The following is an 8211-nucleotide window of genomic DNA, read 5'->3' as shown; positions in this document are numbered from 1 at the left end:
AATTGTAACACCCCAGATTCCCAGATATTATTTATTCTTGTATTTTTGGGTGAATTGTGAGGAGACTCGGCGAGTTGGAGTCCAAACTCGCAGAGTAGGATCGCGGTTTTGGGCGCGGGTTCGCGTCTGGACTCGGCGAGTCCACGTTGTTTAATGAAACCCTAATTTCCAGGGTTTGAGACCTATTTAAAGGGGCTTATGGCCGTCATTTGCGGCCACCAACCTCTAGAGAGAAACCCTAAAGAGATTTGAGCGTTTTGGGAGAGAGAAGAGGACATTGTTGACCTTTGAAGCTTTATTTGGCAAGGCAAAGGAGATTCTAGCTAAGAGAAGGCAAGGGAGGTGGACATTTTTCGATTTTGGAGCTCAGAGCATCATCTTGGAGGTATATTTTGGCTCCCTTTTTCTGTTGTTATGTTGAGCATGGGGGTTTAGGGTTTCTTGACCCCTTTGTTGGTTAGATTTGATGCCCATTTCGTCCCTATTTGTGATGAGGCTTGAGATGAGATCCATAGAGGTCCAGAAAAGCTTTATTCCTTAAGCTTTATGAGGGTTCATGAGAGTATTGGCCCAGAGTTATGAGATATGGGGCTAAAACATCACTTATGAGCAAATAGTTGTTGTTTGAGCACCAAGGTTTAGACTTTACGTGGTTATCATGCCTGGGGAGGACAGATCTATGATTGTATGGAACAGATCTGACCTCAGAAGTGAGTTTGAGTTTATGCATGGCATGGACTCGCCGAGTCTGAAGAACAGACTCGACGAGTAGCATGAAGTTTGCCAGTAACCACTCAGCGAGTGGTCTTGCCGAGTTGAGGGGTCGACTCAGTGAGTCAGGGAGAGTCAAGGGGGGGCTGAGTCAAGCCGGAACTCGCCGAGTTATTCTTGAGACTCGGCGAGTTGAGTCGTGGTGGCCCCGCGATTCATGCCAGGTGGAACTCGTCGAGTTAAGGAAGTACTCGACGTGTCAAGAGAGGATCCAAGGGAGTCAGTGGACACGTATAGACTCGCCGAGTCGCTCTAGTGCACTCGCCGAGTCCGGTCAAAGTTGACCGTTGACCTTGTTGACCTTTAGGGTTGAGTTCAGTTGTATTTATGGGTGTATTACTTTGTGTGATTAGGCGGAGGCTAGATCACATTTATTCCGAGACAGATATTTACCGAGATTCCCGAGGTGAGTCTACTCACTATAGTTTACCTAGTGTGGTAATAGAGTTCAGAGACAGAGTATTATAGAGTTATATGCCAGTGTGATTGCATGTTATTATGTGTTGTGATTTGTTGTGATATGTGATATACATGATTATAGAGTTACAAAGTTGGGACTTTCGGGTCCCTAGAGTTAGGGCCAGAGGGCCCACAGAGAGTTGGGGCTGGAGGGCCCCACCGAGACACATTGACCAGAGGGTCAACAGAGTTACAGCCTCGAGTGGCTATTATGTGATTAGTGTGGTATTTTGGGGAAACTCACTTAGCTTATGCTTACAGTGTTCAGTGTTATGTGTTTCAGGTACTAGTGATGACCGCGGGAAGGCACCGACTTGATTCGTACACACCTATGGGATTGGATGTATTTGATCTTGGGAGACATTTGTGATTTGAAAACTTGATGTTATGACATTTTGTGAATGAATGGTTTAATTAAAAACGTGTTTTCAAAAGTGAAAAATTGTTTTAATTTTTACGGTGTTACATATATAGAGTTATTTTTAACTATTGTTATTGTATGTTATTTTAAGCTACTTATTTGAAAATTTTTAACAATTATAAAAATATATTTATGAAATATTTTAGTTAAAGTGATATTACAATTTACTTTTTGCATTTAGCACTACAGTTTATCACTTTAACTATTCACAAAATATTCTTTGAGTTTTTTAAGTAGAACTGAAATTTATATTGAAGTTGACCTTGTAATGTTATATTTAAATTAACAATTTAAGTATTTTGTCCAAACTGTTCAAAAGTTGTAGCTTTAAATTGAGAATGGTTTACATACAACAACATATTAAATCTAATAAATTAAGTATAATATGTTAAAAGTTAAAGACATAACTTTATAAGTAGAAGTACAAATATTATTTTAATATTGAAATTTAATTTATTTATGATTACACTTTAGGTTTGATACTTATTTAACCTTGTTAACCAACTTAAAATCATTATTAGAAAGACATTACAATTTATCGCTTTTAACTATTTACAAAATATTATTTAGGTTGTTTAAGTTGAGCTAATAATTATATTTAAGTTGATCATGTAAGGTTATATTTAAATTAACAATTTAAGTATTTTATACAAATTGTTTAAAAGTTGTAGCTTTAAAATGATAATGGTTTAAATACAATAACATATTAGACCTAATAAATTAAGTATAATAAGTTAAATGTTAAAAACATAACTTTATAAATAGAAGAAAATATATTCTTTTAATATTGAAATTTAGTTTATATATGATTACACTTTAGGTTTATATTTATTTAAGCTTATTAACCAATTTGTAATCATTATTAGAAAAAAATTGAAAAGTCATTAGAGTTTAAAATGAATGTAGTGAAAGGAAAAATGTTTCCTTTATAAGTATATAATGATAATGATAATGATATTGAAATATAGTTAAATTACTCGCATCGGATTATGACACTATTTCATTTAAAATATATTATTATAACGTTTATTAACCAAATATAAATAATCTCACATGCATTCTTGTAGTATTATTTTGGAAATAAATATTATTTGTTAATATACATAATATTTTATATAGATATATTTCTCATCACACACACACACACACACACACATATATATATATATATATATATATATATATATATATATATATATATATGGAAAAGTGAATATACAAATACCCAAAATCACCATACTACGTCGTTTTATATCATATAATACATTCTAATTGTACCAGGGGTGTTGAACGGGTAATTTTTTCGGGTTTCGGGTAATTCGGGTTTTTCATGTTAGAAAAATTACCCGTTACCCTACCCAAACTAAATTCGGGTAATTTGGGTTTGGGTAATTCGGGTATCGGGTCGGGTTTGGGTAATTTGGGTATTACCCGAAATATATGATTTTTTTTGAATTTCACCTAAAAATAAATTTAATGAAATAAATACGCCGTGCTTTATTAGTCTTGTTTATATAAACAAACGAGACATAAACAAAGTTACTCAAGCTTTGAACATTGAGATTTTCTACTCAATAATACATGAGATATCACGTAATTTTTTAACGACTTAATCTAATCTAATAAGATGTTAAAAAAACAAATACCTAAAGATCTTAATTTAAAAGTTTAAAATGTTTAAGATAAATGTAGTCATAAGTTTTGTCATGTTCTAAAATTTCATCAAGATAATGAGTATGTTAGTTGTAATAAAAACTATAATCAAGAAAACAGTTAAATTTTAAAGAACGTGATGATATATAAAAATTACTTTTAATATTGTTACTGTCGTATTGTCATAATAAATATATTTATGTTTTACAATAATGATAGTTAGTTTAAGCGTGATCAAATACCTGTTATATACTACAAGCTCTACAAAAAAAAGGAATTTTTAAAACAATTTGGGTAATTCGGGGATACCCGAAACCCAAAAAATATACCCTTTACCCGACCCGAAAAAAATCCGGGTAATCCGATTACCCGGAAAAATTTACCCGATACCCGATTTACCCGACCCGTTTTACCCAATACCTGAAAAAATCGAACGGGTAATTCGGGTATCGGGTATTTTCGACAAGGCTAAATTGTACAATGTTTTTCTAATTTAATTTCTAACTTGATTTACTTCCATGATTTTTATAAATTACACATTTATATTCTTTTTACATAATTTTCATTTTCAACTACAATATATAAAGCCTAGTAGGTGTTCGACAAAAAGATATGATAAAAGAGAATGATAATGGTGAAATTTCAAAAATGTTGAAAGTAAATCAAGTTAAGGTTGAAGTTTGAGAAATATATAATGAATATATCAAACAAAACAACGTATTATGGTGTGTTTGGGTACTTAAGCTTATATATCTTAAGGGTATATTCACTTTTCCTATATATATATATATATATATATATATATATATATATATATATATATATATATAAAAGATAAGAATCAATAGAAAATCATAATTAATCAAAGAATCAAAGACCAATCTTTTTTTCAATATTTAAAGTTTGTTTTTTTTATAAAAAAACAAAAAATATAGAAATTCATAACTTTTTTTTCTAATGATATCAAATTCGATAAAAAAAAAACTCGTCAAATTCATAGTGTAAATCTTTGCAGATTCACAGTATGAATCTGAATTCATATGGTGAACTCGAAAAATATATAATTTATTTTTTAGCATTCATAATGTGAAGTTAATAATTTAGAAATTTTTAATTTTTTTTTCAATAAATAATAAGCTTTAAAACTTGAAAAAAAAAATTAATTCCTTAGAGAACCAAAAATTATGGTTCTTTATTGAACTTATATATATTTTAAATAAAAATTATGATACCAATTGTGACTTCCCCATTTTCACGACTAGAAAAGACCGATTTTGTTTATGCTTTGTTTAAAAATCAGAGTAATATTTTAAATAAAAGTGTTGTGGAATTTGTCCCAAAACAAAATATGATCAAGATTTATCAAAAGCATTTCCATAGAAATGTATTTCATTAAAAGGACTTGGGATGTCATGTTCGATATAGATCATAAGCATAAACAATACAACATAGGCCTTACTACATTATTCCGTATTTGCGGGCCTAAAATCCCTTAATCTCTCATCGCAAGACATCACATCTATGCTCATACGCCACTACCTGTAATACAAGAAACTGAGTGGGTCAGACTTGGAGCCTGGTGAGCACATAGGGTTTTCAACGCACAATAAATAAGTTTATTAATTTCATCAATCAACAATAATCTGATTACCCGTTCCCGTTATCCTCACTTTACGTCCCTAAACACCTATCATAAGGGACCTAGTCTAAGGATCATCATCGGGATGGACACTATTGCTAAGAGGATTCCTCAGCAATAAATGTCCTTAAGGCAACTGTAACGCCCGCGTTTCAGACTATGCATTATTGTTGATGTAATAGTCTAGGTTAACCTTTGTAACTCTTTTTGAAGTATTAATGATGAAATATTTGAGTATTATGTGAATTATGTGTTTATTTCCTTAATTATTATAATTTAATGAATTAAGAATAAAATGAGAGTCAAAAATTTAAGTTTGAGATAAGCCCGATATCTTTACATGAAGTTGTAGTGGTCGAAACAAGGATTCTGGAGATATAAAGAACGCCGAAATCCGAGTTATATCGAAGAAATTATGAGTTGTTGAAGTTTTGTGACAGAACCGGCACGACCTTGAATGACATAAAATGTGAATTTGAAATAAAGTGATATTTAGCCTTAGTGATCCAAACGAAGGTTGTAGAGTTCGTTAAACCAAGAGCGTGCATAAAAAGATCGTTCAAATCTGACTTCGCATGAGGAAATTATGATTTTCCGAAGTTTCGACTTAGCAGTATGCAGCCTGAATACTCAATTTGAGATCGAGCGGTTTTTAGCCGAAACAATCTAAACGAGAATTGAATATATCGTCAATGATAGTGCAACGGTAAAAAGCTAGACGAAAACGGACGTCGGATGAAGAAGTTATGAATTTATAACAGAGTTTTCCTGTCCCGGCCTACTAAAAATAAATAATAAAAATAAATCAAAATCAGCCGACGGAGTCTGAACGAAAGTTGTAGAGCTTAGTCTCACCTACACGTGGATATAAAGAACGTAAAAAACGGAGCTCGTGTGCTAAAGTTACGCAAGTTTGAAGTTTACTTAATCGAGTACGCCCATCGTAACTTTGGAGTACGCCAGCGTACCGGGAACCGCCTCAGCTACGCATGCAATGACGTCACTCGAGTGCATACGCATGCAATGACGTTGCGTACGCCCAGCGTAAGGCTTAGTACGCCTAGCGTACCTAGATTTACGCCCAACGTAATCCAATTTTCAGCACCATATAAATAGAATGCGAGGGCAACCGATTTCTTTTGCCAAAATCACTTCCATCTCTCCCGTTTTACCTCAATTTTCGTGCAAGAAATATCCTGAAGCCCCAGTATCATTCCCGAGTCCCGAAGCCCCGAAGATCCCGAGAAGTATAATTCCCGAGCCGAAGCTCTGCCCGCGAGGAGCCCGGTTTTGTGAAGATCTTCCAGATCTACCGAAGAATACTACTTCTACAAGTCGTAGTGTTGTCCGATCATCTTCTGATCAAGTGAGCGTGTAGTCACTTTCTTCTAACGCATAACTATGAAGTATTTTATACGAAATACGTGTTATGTGTATATTTTGTTGTTATATGTGTGAATGTATATTCACTTTCTTCTATCTCATAGATATGATTTATTCTCTACGAAATACGTGTTATGTGTATGTGTCTCATCTGGGCTTGGAATATATATTGAATGAGAATGCTATACAGGTTTTAAACTATGTATAAAAATATATATTTTTATCTATTAATATGTCGGGTAGAACATGGGTAGATAGTTGATGTGTGATAAACAGATGAGAGGCCTCGATGTTGTTTTTGATTCAGTCATCTAGCGGAGTTTAGTTGACGACCACAGACTTTTCTAGACAGTCTTGTGGAACGCTAGCAGGATCGCCACCTGTAGGCGTTAATGAACTTGGGTGTTCATTCGTTGTACTCCATCCCCCTCATGGTTGCCTTATTTGACATATATTGCTGGGAAACCCCCGAATGCATGTGTTGTCGCCTCGATGAAATATTCTTAGACTAGGTCCCTTGTGTCATTTGTTTTAGGGACATAAAGTGAGAATAACGGGAATGGGTAATTGGGTTATTGTTGGTTAATGAAAATAAATTTAATTACTTATTGTGGGTTGAAAACTCTATATGCTCACCGGGCTCCCAAGCCTGACCCACTAGGTTTTCTTTGTATTACAAGTAGTGGCGTCAGAGCATAAGTTGGATGACTTGTCAAGTTATTTTTGGATTATAGACCTATTGTTGTAAATAACTGTTATAAGGTTTGTATTTAAATGTTTATGCTTTTGGTCTGTTTATCGGAACATGACATCCCGAGTATTGTAATATAATGAAAAATACATTTCTTTAAGAAATGCTTTGGTAAATCTTATTTTTATCATATTTTGTTTTGGGAAAAAATTCCGCAAGTCTTTTAATCAAAGGATTACTCTGAAATCATTTTAAAAGCATAAATTAAACCGGTCTTTTCTGACCGTGATTTTGGGGATGTCACAGCAACCATGTGGGGGATGGAGTACACCGGTGAACACATCGTTCACAAACACCTACAGGTTGCGAGCCTGCTAGCGTTCCACTGGACTGTCTAGAAGAGTCTGTGGTCGTCATCCATACTCCGCTAGATGACAGAATCAACAACAACAACATCAAGGCCTCTCATCATTTTATCATACATCATCTATTACATCTACCCATGTTTTAACCCCACATTTTTGTAGATATAAAATACATATACAGTTTAAATCATTTAAAACATGTATAAAATCATTCACCCAACAAAGACAACAAGTATTCAGATAATATGCACACATAGCACGTAATTTATATAAAATACTTCATATCTATATATAAGATGAAAGTGACTATGCACTCACCTGATTAGGTGGTGACTCTGCACTTGAACAACGCTTCGTTATCTCAAAATAATTTCCCCTCGACAAAACCTAGTATCAATACCATTAGGGTTTAGTCTAACGTTAACCGCGACTAATTAATAGTCTAGTTGTTATTATTATTATATAAGCGTTAAACAACACTCATATAACTCATAATAATAGCCCAAATAATTATTTTAAGGACCTAATAACATTACTATAATTATTTGAAAGCTATATTAAAAACTACGTAAGCGTAGCTCACTTACAGCGGATTTTAAAGAAAATCAGGTTTCGCTTCGAGCAGTGTTTCGAAACCGAAAGACCCTTTTTCTTGGGACTCCGAGAGCCTTGGGGCTTCGTTTAGGTGCTAGGGATTTTTCCTAGGGTTTAGGGGGTTAAAATGGGTAGTGAGAGAAAGTAGAGAAAGAAAGGAATGAAGAAATGAGTGATTTCCTCGGCGGCCCTCGCAGGGTACTTATAGGGGCGAAGCCTCGGTGGTACGCGGCGC

Source organism: Lactuca serriola, chromosome 3 (assembly GCF_051521515.1).
Source record: "Lactuca serriola cultivar US96UC23 chromosome 3, Lser_US96UC23_V15, whole genome shotgun sequence".
NCBI classification, from domain to species: Eukaryota; Viridiplantae; Streptophyta; class Magnoliopsida; order Asterales; family Asteraceae; genus Lactuca; species Lactuca serriola.
This window is presented reverse-complemented; position numbering follows the sequence as displayed.